The sequence below is a fragment of the Ambystoma mexicanum genome, chromosome 10 (assembly GCF_040938575.1).
Source record: "Ambystoma mexicanum isolate Mex_15411 chromosome 10, UKY_AmexF1_1, whole genome shotgun sequence".
In the NCBI taxonomy this organism is placed as follows: domain Eukaryota; kingdom Metazoa; phylum Chordata; class Amphibia; order Caudata; family Ambystomatidae; genus Ambystoma; species Ambystoma mexicanum.
This window is the reverse complement of record NC_090932.1, coordinates 1,321,681,417-1,321,703,448: the sequence shown is the minus strand read 5'-3', so window position 1 is coordinate 1,321,703,448 and position 22,032 is coordinate 1,321,681,417. Positions and strand designations below refer to the sequence as shown.

At 48.8% G+C, this 22,032-nt stretch overlaps 1 protein-coding gene across 1 annotated transcript in view; it reads right to left on the bottom strand.

Annotated features, from left to right (window-relative positions):
* Positions 1-22,032, bottom strand: part of PITPNB (phosphatidylinositol transfer protein beta) — a 915,448-nt gene that overhangs the window by 172,000 nt on the left and 721,416 nt on the right. The gene's annotated exons all lie outside the window — the stretch shown is intronic.

Here is a 22,032-nt window from a genome sequence, read left to right as displayed (position 1 = left end):
TGGTGACCCCCTCATCAGCTGTAACACGCTTGGGTCAATCCCCATTTTTGTGCTTGCATTGCGTACACAAGCCAGAATTTAGTAATTCATTCCTTTAAAGTTTTGGGCCTATAAAGCGTACAACTCAGCAGCTCTCCTCCCTATCATCCCATTGTAGGCAGTTATTAGACAAGCATTGTGCGTCTTTCCAGGGAAACTTCGAGTTACAGGAGGGGCAAAACTTAAATGGATTTATTCTCCATGGGAGCCAAATATATTCCAATTTTAAAGAAAGGGAAGAACACAGAATTCTAAGATAACCTGTTAAATGTTAACTATTTTCTCCCACAGTCCCCCTACGGTTAGCCTTCAGCAAGACGATGAATGGTTGCTGGCGTCGAGATTCCATTCAGATCAAACAACCTGTTTTGATGCAGTCAACTTGCCACGTTCATTATCTAATGCACCGCGTTTGTTCGGATTTGAAGTATTTGCGTTCGGATTCGATCAAGGGCGAAGTACGATGATTAACAAAATTCACTAATTCTGAGTAAAGTGTCTAAACCGATGGCAGAAAAATAAACACTCTGAGGACGTCAACACAAAGCTGTACACGTGGTGTTGGGATAGTGCGACAGTAACGCCCCTGTTGATGCCCACTTTTCGAATTTGAAAACCGACAAGATGTAATATTGCACCCCAACCACTAGATGTTGGCCTAGGCAAAGCATGTGAATCTTAGCAGATTCCCAAGCCTCAAAAATATATATAAATAAACTTTGATTAAAAGAAAAACTTCACATTTGGCACTAGCTTCGCAATCCTAACTGGATCACATTCTCCTCATTAACTTTAGGAAGCCTGCAGATCGGATTTAATGCAACATTAAGGAAAGGCTGGTCTCCAATTCTTTTTTTTAATAGTAGTTTCAGTGAAACTGTGGAAACTTACAGTGAAGCAATCTGTGAAGTCAATCTGTATAACCAATGGTGAAACCATGCTTGGGCTTTGTGAAGTTAAAAACAGCCTTGGAGGGTTTGGCTGGAGGAAATGCACATTCATTTTTGCTGCAACCCAAGTGCTGGGACAAAGAGAGAGGGCAAAAGAAAAATATCATAGGCAGCCTTTCGCACAGATATACTGATATTGTAGCCTGACACAAAAAATAGCTCAGCTCAGCACACATCAATCAGGGCATGCCCCCTTTTATCTGGATGCCCAAGAATGATGAAAAGTCGATTGCCTAGCTGGACCTGAAGTGGCTGCAATAGGCAGTATAAAAGCAGGGGGCAAAATGTGCACTTGCCACTAGCAATTGGTTAGTGATATTTTACTCTTAGTGGATAAGAAATGGTGTACTGTGTGTATGCATTGTATGGAATTGAGGTGGCAAGTGACTTTTGTATGACTGGTGTTAGGTATGTTTTTCTAAAGTCCAGTTATGGTTGGACTCTTATAAGACTTATCCCTTGGTTTTAGGACCAAACTTCTAATATACGTCTGTGGCAGAGCAGCCAGGCACATTTTAGGAGGAGGAATGTGAGCTGTAAATCAGTAGACAGAAATCAGAACATACATAGAACTAAAGAAACACTTACACACTTGTAGTTATATCAGAAATAGTGATTTATATATACACACAAGATAGTTATGAACTACAGGAAAATCGTACAACTAGCAACATCCAAAGTACATCAACAATTACTAAGGAAAAATAAACCAGGTGAGTAGATTGTTATGTACTTTTCCTATCTATACACAGAGTTATTTCAGTCAGGTAAGTAAAAGCACTTATTTAAAATGAACTCTGCAATATTAGGTTATAAGTCAAGTCAAGAACATAAGGAGCCATAATCACAGGTAAGAAATACTATAGCACCTATTTTTATGTTTAGGCAGTCTTTTCCCTAACTAGAAAGGAATACTTCAGTTCAGGTTATTGGAGGAAGTCAAGCAATGCCAAAGGCAAGAGGAATGCGACAGTTCTGATGCAAATCTTCTTAGCATAGGTAGCTAACAAGTTAATTGTTATTTGAAATGTACAGGAGCTTAGGAGAAACCTTCCTGTATGGCTGTAGGGGCACAGGCTCTTAGGCCTGGGCGACGGGAAGTGGGTGAACACCCAAACTGTGGAAACAGTGCTCCAAAAGTAAAGGAGCGGCACAAATGGCTTAAGGTAAGTTTACCAAGAGCCCCACTGTACCATGAGAGTGAAGTTGATGCAGCTGGACGCCATTTGTATGCATGGCTGAAAACCTGGTCTTCTAGACCTTGGTCATGGTGATGAAAGGGGTGAACCTGGATGGGCTCCTGCAGCAGTAGTCGTGAGAGGGACTCGTCAGCAAAGAATTCTTCTTACTCCCGCATCGGTTCATGGTTTTGGTGCCTTTTTCTCAGCACCAGGAGCTACTGATCGCCGCCAGTTGGAATCATCTTCTTTTCGTGGTCCTGCACTCTGGTGAGGGGACTCTGAGAAGATGTGTGCTTCTGGAGGTCCGCACGGATGCCGCCGAAGTTCCAGCGAGATATGTCAACAGCAAGGCAATGCACTTCAAGGTGGTTGAGGTACTCCGGGCATTGCGATTCTGCAACCTGGGAAGGTTGCAGGATGCAGAGGGGCTTCACAAAGGGATCCATCCAAAGGCTAAACTCAAAGAGGAACCCCCCCCCCCCCCCCCCCAATATGGAATGGTAGAAGGGCCAAGAAAGAACACAAACGAAAAATGGTTAAAAAAAAGACGACAGGGGCCAGTTTGGGGAAACGGTCACCCATGGATGCTGCACTGCAGCTGTAAAAACAGCCTGCGAGTAACTGACACAGAAATGGTAGAAAAAGAGTATCCATTAACACCAGTCATTTAGGTTTGTCTGTTACTGTAACTATAAAGGTTATAGGAGCAGTGGGAGAGGAGTTATAGTGTAGCCCCCTCAGCACTTCACATAAGGTGGTGTGTGCCGATCCCAAAAAGGGGGATGTAATCCACTCCTCGATGAATCTCTTATTCCAGTCGGTCATACTTCCTGGAGAGACCATTAGCATACTTATGGCTTGCACCTGCTCTATAGTGAAGTCAAAGTCTTGAAGGCTTATGGACCACCTGAGCAGTTTAGGATTCTTCCCCTTCATCTGCATTAACCATCTCAAGGGTTGGTGGCCAGTGGAATTTGGAAAGTAGTCCCATACAAGTAAGGTCTAAACTTCTTCAAAGCCCACACAACAGCAACACACTCAAGCACACTGGTTGCCAACATTGTTTCTCTATCTTTTAATGTTCTACTAAGAAAGCAGATGGGGTGCTCCCTGCCTTGCTCATCCAGTTGGTTTACTACTGCCCCAATCCCTGTGTTAGAGGCATCAGTCTGCACTATAAAGGTCTGGGTATAATCAGGAGCTCTCAGCACTGAAGCTTTACAGAGGGCATCTTTTAGCGCCTTAAATGATTTTCCACAATCTTCAGTCCACTTCACTTTCTTAGGGAATTTTTGTGAAGATATGACATTCAGAGAAGAAGCTATAGGCCCATAGTTCTTAATGAAACTCACATAGTAGCCTCTGAGGGCCAGAAAGGCTCTCACCTGTGTTTGTGTAGTAGTGGTGTCCAAGTCTTGTACCGGTTGTACTTTGCTGAGTAAAGGCTTGATTTCACCTCCTCCTACCTCATGCCCAAGGTAGACCACTTTACTCTGACCAACTTGACATTTGCTAGTTGTGATGATTAGATGGGCCTGTTGTATAGCATGAAACACATATCCAAGGTGGTAAAGATGTTCTTCCCAAGTGGGGCTGAACACTGCAATGTCATCCAAGTATGCCATGCAGAGGTCCTCTAGCCAATTCAGAACACGATTTACCACCCTCTGGAAATTGGCTGGTGCATTTATCAATCCAAAGGGCATGACCTTAAACTGGTATAAGCCTTCAGGGGTAGGAAATGCTGTTTCTCGTTCGCATAGTCTGTCAGGTCTATTTGCCAATAGCCTGTTAGGTCAAAGGTGCTGAGGAACCTGGCAGAACCAAGTTTGTCCATCAGCTCATCTGTCATAGGTAAGGGATGGACATCAGTGTTGGTGATTGTATTTAAAGCCCTGTTAGTCCACAACCTTAATTCCTTGGTACCTGCTTTTGGCACTAGAACTGGACCAGCCCATGGACTTGTGGAGTGTTCAATGATTTCAAGGTCAAGCATTTTGTTGACCACTTCTTTAATGGGATTCCTCAATTGGTCTACATTCTGTAGCTCCTGCTTTTCACAGGGACACTGTCACCAGTATCAATAACATGTTGATGCAAAGGGGTCAAGCCTGGTGTTCGCGAGAACCGAGGGGCAAACTGAGTTAACAGAGCTTTGCACTCCTCTCGCTGCTGCAGTGTCAGGTTAGAAGAGTTTGACTCCTCCTACAGATCCATCTGAGGGGTGTCCAAGAAGATCTACCCTCTTTTTTCCTTCTTTTTTTGATCTTGGATTACTGCTTCAGGTTGGCTTGTTTTTGTGTTTTATGTCTGTACTGTCTGTGAGCGCTCTGAGGTCTGCGGGCGGGTTGGCGCTATAAATACATTTCTTGAGAATAGAATACAGGATCAGGTAGAGGTTCACTCTCCTCCTCTTCTTGTTCAGAGGCTAGAAACAAAGCTCCCATCTCTGGTCTGGAGACATACGCCTTCAGGCGGTTGGTGTGAAAGATCCTAGAGGCCTTCTTGGGGTTGCCCAAGTCCACCAAATAGTTGACCTCTCCGAGCTTGCCTATAACCTTGAAGGGACCTGTCCTTTTAGTCCTGCAAAACACTGTGTTGTTGGGACCATAACAAGAACTAGCTGCTCGGAATGAACACCACCATGTTAGCTGTCTAGTCATGCCAATGCTTGACCAGCTTTGAAGTTTTCTGAGGCTTCAGTCATCATATGTGCCATCCTCTGCCTGAGGCCTAGCACATAGTCAGTAATTTGGAAAGGCTTTAAGGGAGGAGCCCTCTCTGAGCCCTTCTTTGTTCAGGGCCTAGGGGCCTCTGACTGGATGACCGTAGAGGAGCTCAAAAGAGCTAAAGCCCACTCCAGCTTGAGGCACCCCTCTGTAAGCAAAAATATGGCATGGCAGTAGAAGGTCCCACTTTCTTCAAAGGGGTTGCTCTAAAGCACCTATAAAGCTCTTCATGGTTCTATTAAGCCTCTCCACCAACCAATTGGTTTGGGGATGGTAGGATTTTAAGGACTTGTAGGTGACCCCCACAGTATTTCCACATGGCTTGCATGTAATGGGGCATAAAATGTGACCCCCTGTCAGATACTACCACCTTAGGAAAACCTACTCTGGTAATAAATACCAAGTAGGGCCTTAGCCACTGCCTGAGCAGTAACAGTTCTCATAGGTATGGCATCAGGTTATCTAGTAGCATGTCCTAATACAACCAGTATAAACCAGTTGCCTGAGGAGGTTGGAGGGTCAATGAGACCAACAATGTCAATCCCCACCCTCGCAAAAGGAACTCCCACCACTGGGTGGGGTACTAAAGGTGCCACATTATTGGAACCATTTTTGCCAGACAATTGGCAAGTGTGGCAGCTCCTACAATGCTTGTCTACATCTGCACCAATCTTGGGCAAGTAGATGTAACAAGGAATTCCTCTAGGTGCTCAAGTGACCAGCTAGAGGGATCTCATGGGAGAACTGTAGAAACTCTGGTCTCATCTCTTGGGCTACCACCAGTCTCCTGAGGTTCTCTGGAATAGTCTTATGTAGGCTCACTGTAGAGGAGCCTATCCTCCCAATAGAGTCCATGCTTCCCTGGCTCCTGCCCTTCCAGCTGGGATGCTGACCTTCGAGAGAAACACTCTTTGTCCTATTCTGAAGTCTGTTCTAGAGGGTCCACCTTCTGCAATTAAAGTTTGCAGCTCAGGATGGTCTCTAGGATCCAGATCCTCTATGCAGGGAAGAATTACCTCTGCCTCTGTTTCAACAGTAGGGGGTTCTCCTACGACCTCAGCCTCAACTGGAGGTGATGGTCAATGGCGCAACCTGGAGTTTTCCTCCGGGAGAAACTCTTGTCTTTAAGGAAGGTTTTGGCTTGAGGCCCTTTTTCATTCTCGAGACTCTGAATTTCTTCTCGTCTCTTTTTTCTTGCGAAGTGGCTGACAGACCTGATGGCCCACTGGAGATACTGGATTCCTTCTTGATCTCAAAGGGGAAGTCTCTTAAGGTTGCTTTCCGGGCCAACCTAGTAAGTTCTTTTTTCTTCTTACTTGAAGGCCTTGGGGTGCTGGAAACTACACCCAGAGTTTTCAAATCATTACCCCAGAAGTATCCTACCAGGCACTTCAGACTGCACACAAATGGATTCTGACTATCATGTTATTGCACTTTATGCAAGCTGCCATTATGGAACACATTTGGAGAGGGCTTCCTGCAAGCTTGGCGGCCCCTTAGCTACACCCTCAGGGTTGAAAAAACATTCATCCATGCTGGCCCCAGTGTCTCTAATGACAGGAGTCTCCTGACCATTTACAAGTACACTGTCCTTGAAATATTCTTTGGTATTATCAGGAATGACATTGGAAACCTCTATATTCTGTTATTCCCACAGATCCAGGGACACTAAAGAAACTCAGACGTGAACACCAATGGGTCCTCAGCTAGGGTGTGAAAGCTAGCACCTACCATAGGATCTTCTCCCTCAGGGACGAAGGCTAAGGAGATAGTTGGGATCCCTGAAGGTCTAACCTTACATCTGGGATTCCCTTTCACATGGACACCAGACACACAAGCCACACATTTACCAAACATTTTCTGGAATGGAGGTTTCTGGTAACCACCCTCTGGCTTGGCCCCAGATGATTCACTAGCCCTAGAAGGCTTCCCATGGAATTTACCCTTGTTACGTTTGAGGCCCGCTTTGGATGGTGGATCATTAGGGTTTTATTTCCCCTCTTTCTTGTGCTTCTTCCCCTCCTCCCCCTTACAAGGAGCCCCAGACTCCTTGTGAGTGACCCTGTTGGGTACCCGCAAGTCAGCAGCTTGTGCTAACCTCTTGGGGTCAGGTGCTGTCTGAGCTCTGGGGAACAGGCATCACAAATACTTTCAAGCATGAAAAGACTTCTCATACCCCCAAAGGAGTTCAATTTATGGCCCTTAATCCAACCATCTAAGTCTTTCAGGGACTCACATATCCAAGTAGTCCATAGCACACCATCTTTCTTTTTATAGTCTCTGAAACTTTAACGAAACTGGGAAGGGTCTTCCCAAATCTAGCTATAAGAGTCTCTTTAGCTTTCTCATAGTCCTTTCTGTCCACAGCATTCAATTACATCACAACATCACAGCCATTCTGGGGGAGCCTAGACACAACCCATGGAATCTACTCATTTCCACTGATATCTTGCATACCACAGTTAACTCAAAAGTACTCAACCATATATCAATCGTACACACTCACCACTTCTTTAGGCAGACATGGCTTCTTGGAGACATCACACAGAGGGCCTTGAAAAGGAAGTAGAGCCAAGAGACAACTTTCATGTCATATTCATGCTGCATTTCTCTTTCGCTGAGTCTCCTCTCCTTGCCTTCAGATTGGATTGTTAGTTTCCTGAATTCTAGTTCAATTCTCATTTTCTCCAGAGATAGATATTCAGGGCTTAGGTTGTGACCTGATGGGCTCACGGAAGGATAAAACTGGGGTACAGGCAAAGGATTTGAAGGAGGTTCTCAGCCCCTCTTGGTTCCCCCTCGTCTTCCAATCCCTGAGGTAGATTAGGGCTTTAGCTCTAAACTCTCATCCTCATCAATTTTATTCCAGATCAAGTTTAGGAGTAGGGGTTACAGGCCTACTCCTAGGGTTTTGGTGATTCAGTAAAGTTTCAATCAGGTCATTCTTTCTACCCTTACAACCGAGGTTTCTCTCTTTACACAATTACGTTTGTCTACTGTAAGAGCATCTTCCTTAAAATTATCAATTTTAACAGTTGTTAGTGAACCTTTCTCAGTTGCGTTAGCCTTGTGGCTGGATTCTCTGGACACAAGTATTTCCAATAATCAATGTAATCCAAAGTACACAAATCCCACCACCTGCCATCAGTGTTGGGTAAATTTTTCTAAAATCCAGTTATGGCTGGACTCAAGACTTACCCCTTGGTTTCAGGGCTCCAACTTCTAATACAGGCCTGTACTACCTAAGGATGGTAGAGTGGCAGAGCAGCCAGGCTCATCTTAGGTGGAGGAATGTGAGCTTTAAATCAGTACACAGAAATCAAAACATGGATAAACCCAAAGAAACACTTACACATGTGTAGGTATATCAAAAATCCTGATTTGTTTATTATGCATACAAAGCAGTTATAAACTAAAGGAATATCATATCAACTAGCAACATCAAACATACAGTTAGAATAATAAGGACAAATAAAGCAGGTGAGTACATTGTTATGTACCTTTTCCTATCCACACATGGAGTGACTTCAGTCAGGTAAGTAAAAGCACTTCTTAAAAATTAACTGTGCATTATTATGTTTTTTTGTCAAGTCACGAATGTAATGAGCAACAATCATAGGTAAGCAATACTTTAACAACTCCTGTAAGGTTAAGAAAGGAATAATTCAGTTCAAGTAATTGGAGGGAAGCAAGCAATGCCCAAGACAAGTGGGTTAGAAGATTAACTATTAGGAAACCAGCACTGCGAAAGTCAATAGGAATGCAACAGTTCTGATGAAAACCTTTTTAGACCAGGCAGGTAACAAGTTATTTTGAAAAAGTACAGGAGTTTAGAAGAAGACTTCCTGTAGGTGCACAGGCTGTTAGGCCTGGGGGACTGGAAATGGGTCAACACTCAAACAGTAGAAACAGTGCTCCAAAAGGACTGACACAAATGGCTTAAGGTAAGCTTACCAAGAGCCCCACAGTACCTTGAGAGTGAAGATGATGATGCATCTGGAAGCCTTATTGATGCACGGCTGCAAACTCCTGTCTCCTACTCCTTGGTTGTGGTGACAAAAGGGATGACCCTGGATGAGCTCCTGCAGCAGTAGTCGAGAGAGGGGCTTGCCAGCAAACAATTCTTCTTACTCGTCGTTCGTGGTTTTGGCACCTTTTTCTCAGCAACAGGAGCCAATGACCACCGCCGGTCGGAATCATCTTCTTTTCTCGGTCCTGCACTCTAGTAACGGGATTCTGAGGAGACGAATCGTACTCATGGAGGTCCACACAGATGTCACCTAATTAAGTTCCAACGAGATTTATCAATGGCAAGTTAATGCACTTCAAGGTGGTCGAGGTACCCCAGGTATTGGGATTTTTCAGGCCACAAAGGTTGAAGAAATAGGGTGATGGCTCAACTTGAAGAGTGTCTGGAGGCTGGTTATGCTCACCAGCCCAGAGGAGGAAGGCATCTTTGGCAGAGCTTCACTGTCGATTAAAAAATGGGGTCAGGACTGGCTACCAGGGGGGACATGGATGAACAGCTCCTCCGTATGAGCTCTGTTCCGTGGTCCCTGGAAAGTGGGTTGAGCCCCCCACCACAGGACCCCCCCGCGGATACAGCCATCATAAAATGAAATGGGAATGAGTGGAGCGTGAATCGTGAGAAAATCCGAACGAAAACTCACAAGGATTCCACAAGATAACCGCCTTGAACAGCTCGACTACGCAGTAGAAGCCGGCCCCACGTGTGCTTCACCAGCGCCAGATTGAAACGGTACCCAGTGGCCCTTGACATGAGCTTCAGAGACCAACCGTCACTGACAGGCCGCTGTGCCCTACAACACAGCACAAGACCCCCTCAGGCCCACCAGAGGAGAAACGAATGGCAAACTCCACCGGAGATGCGGTGTCCAGGCTGCACCTCCACCGCTCCGGGACACGGCCCTACGCAGAGCGGCCCACTGCGAAGTGCCCTTGACGGATGCGAGACGCAACGAGCAAGGCTCCCAACGCAGGTGAGAGCCCCTGGGAGCAGTATACAAGGTGGTTAAAGACCCGCGCCAGGGGAGACAGGGGACCTTAAGAACAGAGGAGGAACGGCACCTGCCCCTCCCCCCCTCCCCACATCGGGCTGCAATAAACTTTCCTCCGATCACAGTCAGAGCTGACTTCAGAGCCCGGAGAGAATCCGACGCCGCACAACCCAGAGAGGGGATCCCTACAGAAAATGGCTGCACACAGAAGCCACTGCCCCCCCCCCCCCAGGTACCTCCACCCTTAAGCGGAAGATTCCACACTACAAGGAGCCGGCAAAAAGGTACACCCCCAACGAGGTACGACAGCACAAACAGGGTGCACAGACTTTTTCTCACATACTACAGAGGGCCAAGAAGTGAGATACGGCGAGCGGATGATGCGCCTTACGTGTAGCTTCAATGCACCTAGCCCGCACATTAGGAACCCCTGAGCCACCACACAGCTGAAACCAACAGCAGCTACAACAAAGGCTACCCACAATAGCTGCAGCGAACAAGGGGAAAAGCAAACAATTGGAAATAGATCATGAGAAGCCGTTTTAAAATCCTGGAATCAGCCTGAAATCGCCCACAATATAGAGGACGACACTGGCTCCTGAGTGAACCTGGAATCCATCACGTTAGACGTGGTGGTAGCCCAGGAAGTACCATAAGCAACGGACATACGACACACAGGTACCAGTCCACTGTGCCTTCCATTAGACGAGACCTCTTGCGCAGCCCAACGACCTCCCCAGCATGCTTTCAGGGCAATAGACGTGGACGTAAGTAAGACTCTGAGGCCCAGGAAGCGACACTGCAACCTCGCAAGAGTCCAGCTACCTTTCCGAACAGATTGACGCAACAAAGAAAGAGGCAACGGAAGAGAGCAGAAAGCTCACACAGAGCGGTTAAGAGCAGACCCGGCACACTGTCTCTCCTCCCAGGGGCGGTCAACTGAAGAGAGCCACCTGAAGCCTGGGCCCCCGTATCACCAGCAGAGACCGAAGAAGGGGGACTCAGTTCTCTTCGCCCGTATGACCACAAATCCACGGTGAGATATACTATGGCGATCATAGCCACACCCTAACACAGTCAAAACTGAAAGACTTTTAAGGGGACGTTCTGCTGCATCCGCCTCCTACTACAAATCGTTCTCGGACCGCGGAACCCAGTTCCCAGGCTGCACCCGTCACAAATACCCAAGAAGGTTGGGCCCCAACTTAAGGTCTTGTGCACTCTTCTCCACGCAGGAGAAACAGGAACTCCCCTTAACTCTGCCTAAAACCCCAGAGGAAGGCCGAAGCCTAGAGACGACAAGCGACTGAACTATCTCACATCACACGTATATGGACATAAAATACTCGCACTCTACAGATATTCTCCCAACACTCTTCAAGACAACTCCCTTCCAGACCCGAGGATGACAGCCCCGGGAACCCAGATGGCTGCGACCAAAGCCGATATTGCCGACCTCTTGAATGAAAACACAGGCATGAGAGCTGATATAGGCGCCAAAGTGGATAAAATAACGCAAAAGATTGACAAGATGAAAGAGAGAATGGAGGAGGTGGAACACAATCAGACCTCTCTCACCACGCTGGAAACCCAAACAGACCACCGAATAGCAGACATTGAAACCAGATAAGAAGAAACTTGCATGAGAATGGACGATTTAGAAAACCGAGAAAGGCGCAACAACATTCGCATCTTTGGTATCCCGGAGAGAGAAGAGGAATCAGAACAAGACCTAAAAAGGACCCTTCACACTCTCATGAAGCAACTGTTTGAAGACGAAAACTAGATTGAATACATAGAGCGGGCGGTACAGCGGGAGGACCAAGAACGGTGCTGGCCCAGTTCCACAATTATGCTGACAAAACCAGAGAGCTGGAGAAGGCCAAACGAAACGCACAGATCCCCCTTGATGAAGTTAGGGTCTTGATCCTTCAAGACTTGTCATCACTCACATTGGCCATGAGGAGGAAATGCGTCCCGCTCACGCGATGGTTGAAAGAAAGAGGAGTGCGATATAGATGGGGATACCCCTTTTCACTAATCTTCGAATGGGAAGAAAACACAATCAAATTAAAGACTGAGAAGGACATTCGGAGTTGCACAACCGACCTGCTGGGAGGCCCCGAGGGAGATCTGAACCAAGAAGGAAGGGACAAAGAGAATGCACAACGACGCATCAAAGGACCAAGGCGAAGCGAATCCAGGGCTCAAGGAAGTACAGATGGATGAATGTGTCCCCAGAAGCTGAGGGATGATCCCTGAACGGGTCTGTATACGGTGAAGTTCATAGTATGACGTTATTCTGAGGGTTGGACATCTAGGAGGTTGAACAATGTACCAAACACCAGCAAAAGGTCGACACGTAAAGATGACCCAAAATATCTAAGTCAGAACTGATGTGAGGCAGTTTCAAGGAGATTTAAAAAAGGAGGAAATAGGAGGGAACCGCGATGAAGGGGGCTCAATAGTTGAGGTTTCTAAATGATGAGAACATGGCAACTTTAGTCCCTGCTAGTGGTTCGATGCCAGCCAATCTTACTGAAAGCCAGAACTCTACATCTCAGAAGAATTAAGGGCGGTGACAGCCAGCTCGACAATTTAACCCATCTCCTGGTCAGATCACAACATGGTCTCGGTGGAACTAGACCTGGGTGCACTCCCACGCAAAGGGATGAAATGGCGGTGTAATGAGTCGTTATGGAAAGACCCAGTCTTCCAAACAGAAATGACAACCGAAATAGATGAATACATTAAGATGAATGACACAGGCAAGATACCCCTAAAAACTGTTTGGGACGAAGGGAAGGCGACCTGGCGAGGGATATTAATAAGAGAGGGCGCCAATCAGAAATGAGAGAGGACCCTGATAGAAAAGAAACAGAGCAGAGATAACACACTTAGACTGGGAAGCACGTAATGCTGCAGAGGGAAGGATAGAGAAGATCGCCCTGTCTAGGCAAAAAAGAGAAGAACTTCACCTCCTGAAAGAAGGTCAAGTAGTCAGCAAACTTCAACTCCTCAAACAAAAATACTACGAGAAGGGGGATAAGGCAGACGCCCTGTTGGTAGCCAGGCTGCGTGGACAAAGGGAGGAAAGATGGGTGTCATCCATACACAAAGGGGCGTGAGGCTCCCAGGTTGAGCAGGGGACTAACATCCCAGAGGCGTTTGCGCTGTATTATCAACAACTATATATATCCGAAACAAGACACGACAACCTAGAAATAGAGAATTACCTGACCGGGATAGAGATGTCTGAAGTAACGCGTGATGAGGCGAACACAATGGACGCCCCGATAACCCCAGAAGAAATTCAAGCAGCTGTGAAAAGGATCCCACTGGGAAAAGCCCCCGGAAACGACGGCTACAAAGCCAGCTTTTACAAGACGTTTCTTTCCTTCCTTCTCTCCTTCTTAGTGAAGCTTTTCAATTATATTTTTGAGACAGGCATAGCACCAGACTCCTTCTCTGAGGCCCTAATTTCAGTGATACAAAAGGAAAGAAGAGACCCCACGCATTGCGGGTCATATCGTCCGATTTCACTGCTTAATATAGATGCGAAGATCTATGCGAGGGTACAAGCTGCACGCTTAAAGATACAAATGCCCAGACTTATACACCCAGATCAGGTGGGATTCATCTTGGGAAGGCAATGATCAGACACGATGCGGAAGACCCTGCATCTCATACATGAATCTGCCCAAATGACAGGACTTGGCGACAGATTCAGGAGAGGGGTAAAAGCACACTACACATCACCAAAAGCCTTAGTATCGGTCAACTCAGACTATTCAAGATGGCTCTCCCTGGGAAGAGGAACAAGACAGCGCTGTCCCTTATCGGCCATATTATTTGCTTTGTCACTGGAACCGCTAGCACAAGAAATCAGGGTGGAATAGGTGGCCAAAGGGATCTCAGTCAACGGAAAGGAATTTAAGATAGCCTTATATGTTGACGACCTACTGTTGCGTATCATGAACCCGCTAACATCTATCCCTAGAGCTTTACTACTGATAGAACGTTATGGCCTTCTCTCTGGATTTAAAGTTAGCAAAAGCAAGTCCATTTTGTTTCCTCTTCATGAACCCACACCGAGCGATACAACCCTGGGGCTAACCATTGGGGAAACCACTTTAAGATACCTGGGGATTGATCTGGTAACACACCTAGATGCTCTCTATGAGGACAACTCCCCCACCTCCCCTTCTCGAAAAAATTCCGAACTGACCTAATTAAGTGGCAGAAACTCATTGTATCCTGGATGGGGAGGATGAATGCAATAAGGATGGTATGCCTTCCACAATTTCTATACCCGTTCCAAATGCTCCCAATTAAGATCCCAAAAGCGTTCTTCACCGATGTAAAAAGGATGTTTTACAATTCCTCTGGGAGGGGAAAAAACCTAGAATCGCATATGACGTCCTAACACACCCCAAGGAAAAGGGAGGAGTTGGCTTACCAGACCTAGAAAGATATTACATGGCAACTCAACTAAGAATACTAATTCTGCACTTGAGAAATCACACACACTTACAATGGCTAGACCTTGACCATCTCTACTTCACCTCTGTCATCCTTTCAGAGTGGCTCTGGGTTCCGAAGAACAAATAGACACGTAGAACATAGCAGCACCCGAATCTTAGCACCATATGGGCAATCTGTCGGGCAAGTCCGAGCATGCGCGTGGTCACGATGTGGCTATCCCCACTGAGCCACATATGGGCACCGGGAATCAGAGAAGAAATCTCAGAGCATGCACGTTTCCAAACATGGTTCGAAGCGGGCTTGGAGAGGGTTGGCCAACTCTGGAGGGAGGGAACATTCATCACGATCACTGACCTAGAAAGCACATTGGGCATCGGGAAACTGCCAGTCTTCCACTTCCTCCAACTCTAAGGTACACTAATTAGAGAACCATGGAAAGAGTAATTACAGAGAGAACTCACTCCCTTTGAAAAGCTTCTTGACACACTCACTGACACAAAGGGTTTAATCTCAGCCATTTACAGAACCCTGATAGAGACGGGAAAGGGTTCCACTACCAACCTTAAAAGCAGATGGCAGACGGATATGAAAATGGAAATTACCCCTGAGCTATGGTCTAAGATATGCAAAGGAACCTTTACAGTATCAATCGCCTCCCTGTATAAACTACACGGCATTAAGCTCCTTCACAGGGGGCAATATGACCCTCATAGGTTGTCCAAGATGTACCAGACGGTGAGCCCCCAATGTTGGCGGCAGTGTGGACAAATCGCAAACTACTGGCATATGTGGTGGGAATGCCCCAAGGTAACAGTGTTTTGGGATGAAGTGTTGGGTTGGATTAAGGAGATTGATGGGATCCAACATGAGCATACTCCCCTTCTGATATTGTTTGGATTAGAGAAATATGAAGATACCTATATTAGAGCGCCAGGACTAATCGCCCCACTGCTATTAGCCGCTGGAGCATGTATGGTCATGAAATGGAAAGTAGAGGGGATTCCGAGTAAGAAGGAATAGATAAATGTGGCTACAAAAATATGCGTGATGGAAAAGATCACGGTGGCCCTACATGGGAAGTCCACACAATGTGAAACCCTATGGCAGGACTTCATGACCAAATATGTATAAAACCATGAGAAACATGGAAGCATATCAGACCCAGGATGAGACCTTGGCCCTAACCACTGAATGTGACGAAGTACTCTAAGTTATAGAGCCCCTCTGGTCGCTGCTCTGGGACATGTTTTAGGGACGCAAATCTGACTAAGTGATATTATACGTACAAAGAACTATAAAAGAACTCAATGCGACAAACACTGTAATGGGGGGGAATGGAGGGGGAGGTAATAACATGGAGAAACAGTTATACAATTAAGATGTAGTAATGTACATTGAATGTTATGTCAAAACTTAATAAGGAACAAGTTACTTACCTGTAACTGTTGTTCTCCAGCATGGGTCTGGCATGGATTCACATGCTCATGAATATTCCCTGTCGTCAGGCTGGGAATCCTCGGTACAGAAAAAATCAGTTTCAGTTTCGTTTCTGAACTGTCTTTCTACTAGTAATCAATCACTGGTCTCTGGGTCATAGTGCCCCCAGCCAATGGCTGCCCTCTACCTAAGCCACTCCTCTTGCAGCCATCTTCAGATTTGGTAGCACGTAAAGTGGCAGTAGGACCAAGAGAAGAGCCGCAGAGGGGTAGGAGGGAGGGTTCGCATGTGAATCCATGCCAGACCCATTCTGGAGAACAACAGTTACAGGTAAGTAACGTGTTCCTTCTCCAGCATGGGGTCTGGCATGGATTCACATGCTCATGAATATAAGAATACATAGCAGTACACACATGCACAACCACGGGAGGTGGCAAGGCTCAACATTAAGCATTTCATCAACTCAACATTAAGCATCTCTTACCTCCTCACCGGGCCCACTTTCAGGCAAACAGGTTGCGCAGCACTGCCTGGCCGACCCTGGACTCCTCCATGGAACCCCGGTCGATGCAGTAGAATCGCGTGAAGGTGTGCGTCGACCTCCACGTAGCAGCCTTGCCGATGTCCAGCAGGGGCACACCAGACAAGAACACCGTGGTAGCAGCAATCGCTCTGGTCGAATGGGCTCTCGGATGGCCGGGCAACGGTTGGTTTGCCAACCGGTGACAGTGCATAATGCAGCCGGAGAGCCATCTGGAAATGGAAGCCTTCGAGAGGGCCTTCCCTTGGTTCACAGGTCCAAAGTTCACAAACAGTTGTGATGTCTTCCGAAGGCTCTTTGTGCGGTCTACGTAGAACTTCAGCGCTCTCGCTACATACAGCAAAGTCAAAGTCCTCTCAGCCGGTGACGAAGGCAACGGGAATAAAACAGGTAACACCAAGGGCTCGTTGAGATGGAAGTCCGACGACACCTTGGGCATGGAGGAGGGGTGCGTCCTCAGCACCACCCACGGGTCGTGAAAAGTCAGGTATGGAGGTTTACAGGAGAGGGCCTGGATCTCTCTCACTCGTCGTGCAGAGGTGATGGCCACAAGAAACGCTGTCTTCCATGACAGGAACTTCAACGGTGCCGAAGCAGAGGCTCGAATGGCAGCCCCATGAGCCTGGTCGGCACCACGTTGAGCTCCCACGCCGAGGCCGGAGCCTTCACTGGTGGGAACGATCGGAACAGTCCTTTCATGAACTCCTTCACTAGGCGATGGGACCATAGCGACGAGCGCCCGGAGTTCTGGTGTAGCGGGAGATAGCTGCCAGATGGATCTTGATGGAGGCATGTGCCAGTCCCCCCTTGGCCAACAATAGCAAGTACGGCAGTAGTTGAGGGGCCGTAATCTGCAGAGGGTGAATCTTCTGTGCACGGCACCAGACAGAGAACCTCTTCCATTTGTGTCCATAGCACTTGAGAGTCGAGGACGCCCTGGCCTTTGCAAGCACCTCCTTGCAGTCTGCCGGGATTAGTGCTGCAGGAGCCAGGCCTGCAATTTCATCGATCCTGGGTCGTGGTGGAGGATGGCGCCTCCTTCCCTGGCAAGAAGATCCACGTCCGTCGGCAGTTTGACTGGGGGGACGCTGACATGTCCAGAAGGTCTGGGAACCAGATCTGCCTCGGCCACGCCGGTGCGACGAGGATCATCCTGCACCGGGACCGTCTGAGTTGACTGATGAGTCGCAGCAGCAACAGCAACGGTGGGAACGCATACAGGAACAGGCCGTCCCAGGGGAATGAGAAGGCATCCCCCATGCTCGCCGGCTGGGGAAACCTGATGGTGAACCTCCAGCACTTGGTCTTGGTTGCCGTTGCGAACAGGTCGATCTGGGGATTGCCCCATCGTCTGAATAGGAGATCCACTTGATCCTGCCACAGCTCCCACTCGTGGCACGAGAGCAGCTCCCTGCTGAGTGAGTGGGCGATGGTGTTCTTTATTCCTGCCAGATGGAAGGGTACCAGAAACATCCCTTGGGCGAGCGCCCAGTGCCACAGATCCTGGGCTTCCTTGGATAGGGCTGAGGATCTGGTGCCTCCCTGCTTCCGGATGTAGAACATCGTGGTGGTGTTGTCGGTGCAGACCCTTATCACCTTGCCCTTGAGGGACGGAAGGAACGATCTGAGGATCCAGGACATGGCTCGGAGCTCCAGGACATTGATGTGTAGTGACCTCTCCTCCGGGAGCCAAAGGCCTCTTGCGTGGAGATCCCCGGTGTGCGCGACGGGCGACTTGCGACGGTACCAAGTGGAATTTCGCAAAGTTGATCGAGAATCCCAGATCCGTGAGCAGTTGGACGGTCTTCCCTGTGTGATCGACTGCGAGTTTTCTTGACTTTGCTCGGATGAGCCAATCGTCCAGGTAGGGGTAGACGTGGATCCCCTGCAGGTGCAGCCGCGCCGCCACTGGTGCGAGGCACTTTTTGAACACCCTGGGAGCCGACTTCAATCTGAAGGAAAGGGCCTTGAACTGATAGTGTCGCCCTTGGACCACAAATCGCAGGAATTTTCTTTGTCCTTTTAGAATGGGGATGTGTAAGTAGGCATCCTCCAGGTCCAGCGACGATAGGAAGTCGCCCTCCTCCAGCTGTCCCAACACGTGCTGGAGGGTGACCATCCAGAACTTCTGGGTACTTGATGTACTTGTTTAGACGACGAAGGTCCAGGATGGGTCGCCAACTGCCGGTCTTCTTCCGGATGAGGAAGTAGCGCGAGTACACTTCGGAGCCCCGTAGCCTCTTTGGGACAAGCTCGATGGCTCCCTTTCTTAGCATCGCTTGTACCTCCAGCAGCAGTTGAGGGACATGGTTTTCCTTCCTGGCCACGGGTGGAATACAGGGACACTTCTTTTGAAATTCCAGAGTTTGCCCGTTGGCCAGGGCATCCAGCACCCAACGGTCGGTGGAGATGGACTCCCACACGCTGACGTATTTCGCCAGCCGGCCTCCGACCAGGGTGCTCAGATGGGGGCCCGACGCTACGGCCGGTTCAATCCTGCTTCATCGCAGCCTTGCCTCCTTGGCGACGATGACGGGATCCTCCTGCCTTGCTGCGTCCTCTGTAGGCCTCCTGAGACGAGGAGCAGGCGGCTTGACGGTACGATGAGGAACCGCCGCCGAATCCTTTGGAGGCACCTTGCTTGCCTCAGGAGTTCCGAAAGGACAGCCGTCATTGAAGAACCCCCAAGGCCCGAGCCGTCTCGGTGTCCGCCTTGATGGCCTGCGGGGACTCGTCCACTGTCTTGCCGAACAGGTTGCTCCCGTCGAAGGGCATGTCCATAACTCTCCAAAGGCAAACGCCATTGCCCATCTGATGAAAGCTGGTGTCGGCGATGTCCGTGGCCACCGTAATGGCGTGGTCCGACGCCACCTCTCCTTCCTGTAGGATTTCAAGGGCCTCAGCCCTCTTGTCGTCTGGGAGGAAGTCCAGCAGGGGAGCGATCTTAAACCAAAGCTCCCTGTCGCACAGAGCTACAATCGCGAGCGCGTTGGCCGCTTTAATAGTCGTCGCCGCTGACGCAATGACCCGTCGTCCCATGGCGTCCAGTTTCTTTCCCTCGGCGCCCGGAGGCGAAGTTGAAGCCGCTTTCTTCTTGGCCGCCGCGGAGACCACTGAATCCGGGGACGGCTGCGCCCTGAGGCACATGGGGGCAGAATCCGGGACCAGGTATTTCTTCTCATACCGGTCTCTCCTAGCCAGAGCCGTCGACGGGTTCTTCAGGAGCACAAGTCCCTTGTCCCAGATGTCGTCCAATAACGCGACCAACAGGACAGTCTTCCACTTGGCCTCCCGCCATTGGTAGAGGAAACCTTCCTTCTTCTGTTCTTCGGGGCAGAGCTGGAAGAGATCAGATGCCCTGGCGATCATGGCGTGAAAGGAGCCAATTTCGTCGGGAGGGGAAGCCCGAGCGGGTGGTGACAGAAGGTCTATTCCATCGTCGCCACTGTCGTCATCTGTCCCCGTCCTAGCCGTCTCCGTTCCTGTCTCATCCCTCGAAGAAGGGGAAGGAGGTGAAGGCTGTGAAAGCTGTACAGGCTGGAAAGGAGGAGGGGGGTGAGTTCTCCTGCACTTGTTCGCTGGGCTTCCAGATGGTCCAGGCTCCACTGGATCGTCCACTGGGGGTAAGGGCAACCTTGTCCTTATCTCCATGCACAAGGCCTGAATAGCCATCAAGATCGCTCCTGAGTTGTCTTGTGGCATAGGCACTGGGTTGCGACAGGAGCGACGGTTGGGAAGTAGGATCCTCCGTCTCCTCCATGGCCCGCGGTTCCTCGTCGGCACTGGCGTCGCTTTCTTCGTCCGCCTCGTCGGGATCCTTTCCGTAGGTCCGAACCTACTCGAACGTCTTGTCCAGGATCTTTGCGACGCCAGCCAGCTCCTCTTCAGAGGTGGTATCTGTGTCGGTAATGGCTACCGCCCCCACCCTCTTTCTCTGCCCAGGGTTTTATGGGGGTCTTATCGATAGGCTGAAAAGAGGATTCCCTCCATGGTGGCAAGGAAACTCTAGGCCCAGAGGTCGTCTCCACTGGGATAGCCTTCGCAGCTTTGCCAGGGCCACCACAATTCCCTCGATCGAGGCCTTAGCCGGGTGAGTCAGGGCCTTCGCGACTTTGGGCGAGCCTGAGGCCTTCACCTTGGGGGGAGGGTCACCACCTCGCTCCCCCTTGGCTGTCTCCATCAGGTTCGACCGGGACTTCTCCCGAAACTCCCGAGCAAGAGAGTTGGCTTGTGGTTGATGGCGTCGGTGATAATGCGCCCTGCCTGGCAGCCGAGGAGCCCGACCGATCGGTGCTCCCAGTGCCCGCAGACTCGCAGTGCTTTGCCTTTTGTTGGGCCCCCGTCGCCGGAGCACCCTCAAAGGTCTTAGAAGACCGCTCGGACTTCTTCGTCTTCTCACCTGCTGCTGGGCTCTTCCCCTTCAGCCAGTTGGCGAGTCGAGTACGACGATCCCTCATCGCCCGTTCGGACATGTTCTTACAAAACGCACAGCCCTTCTCCATGTGCGATTTGTCATTGTGAAGGCAGTAGAGGCACCGAGAGTGCTCATCCTCCTCAAAGACGTTCTGAAGTCCGCATCCAGGGCAGCTCCTGAACAGCTTGGATCCAACAGGCGTCATGCTTCCCTTGTCCTGGGCCATGTTCACGTTGGGTAGGCCTCAAAGATCTTCTGGAATCCTCCGAGAAGTGGAAAACGTGACGATAAAGTGCCCTTGAGGGGCGTAGAAAATTCCGAAAACGGGTCCCCGTTGATCGGAAGTAGAGTCGATGCAGCTTGAGGCTCGAATGACCGAAAATATAAGAGTAAACTCTTCGAAAAAACACAAAACGCAGTAAAAACTCGAGAGCTAAAGCACGAGGGCTCCCAACACTTGAATGTGCGGTAAAAACTGAAGATGGCTGCCAGAGGAGGGGCTTAGCCAGAGGGCAGTCATTGGCTGAGAGCAGTATGTCCCAGAGACCAGTGATTGGTTACTAGTAGAAAACAGTTCAGAAACTGAACAAACTGATTTTTTCTTTACCGAGGATTCCCAGCCTGACAACGGGGAATATTCATGAGCATGTGAATCCATGCCAGACCCCATGCTGGAGAAAAACAAATAAAAAAAAAAATTTAAAAAAAAATGGGGCCAGGACAGCAGTGGTACTTCAGCTGTGATTCTGCAGTTACTGGAGGTGCAGCAGGCGTCTCTGGTCATTGTCTTTTTCAGAGCTTCAATTCCAGTGGCCAACTTAGCCTTCTGTCTCAAAAGCCTTTCCTTTTATGCAGGAACCCATTCATTCAGTCCTATGGACCTGTCGATCACCTGGGGGTGGCTGTCCTTGCAGGACAGCCAGCCACCCAGTTCAAACTGGTTCCAGCCAGGCATACCCTCAGATAAAGGCCAGAGAAGTTTCCAAAGATGGTACTCACATCCCATTGATGTGACCTTTTTATACTGTGGCGGAATAGAAAACACAATATGTAACCAGACTAATTCTATTCTAACAAATTCACTTAAAACATAATGCCCAGGGCCTTCACATCATATTGCTCTTATTTAACAGCATGGAAAAAAGAGAAAACAAAATGTGAAATAAACACCACGCTTCAAACACTTTGAATGAAATAATTGCAGGTATATTTGGCAAGATGTATTGAAAAAGAAATCA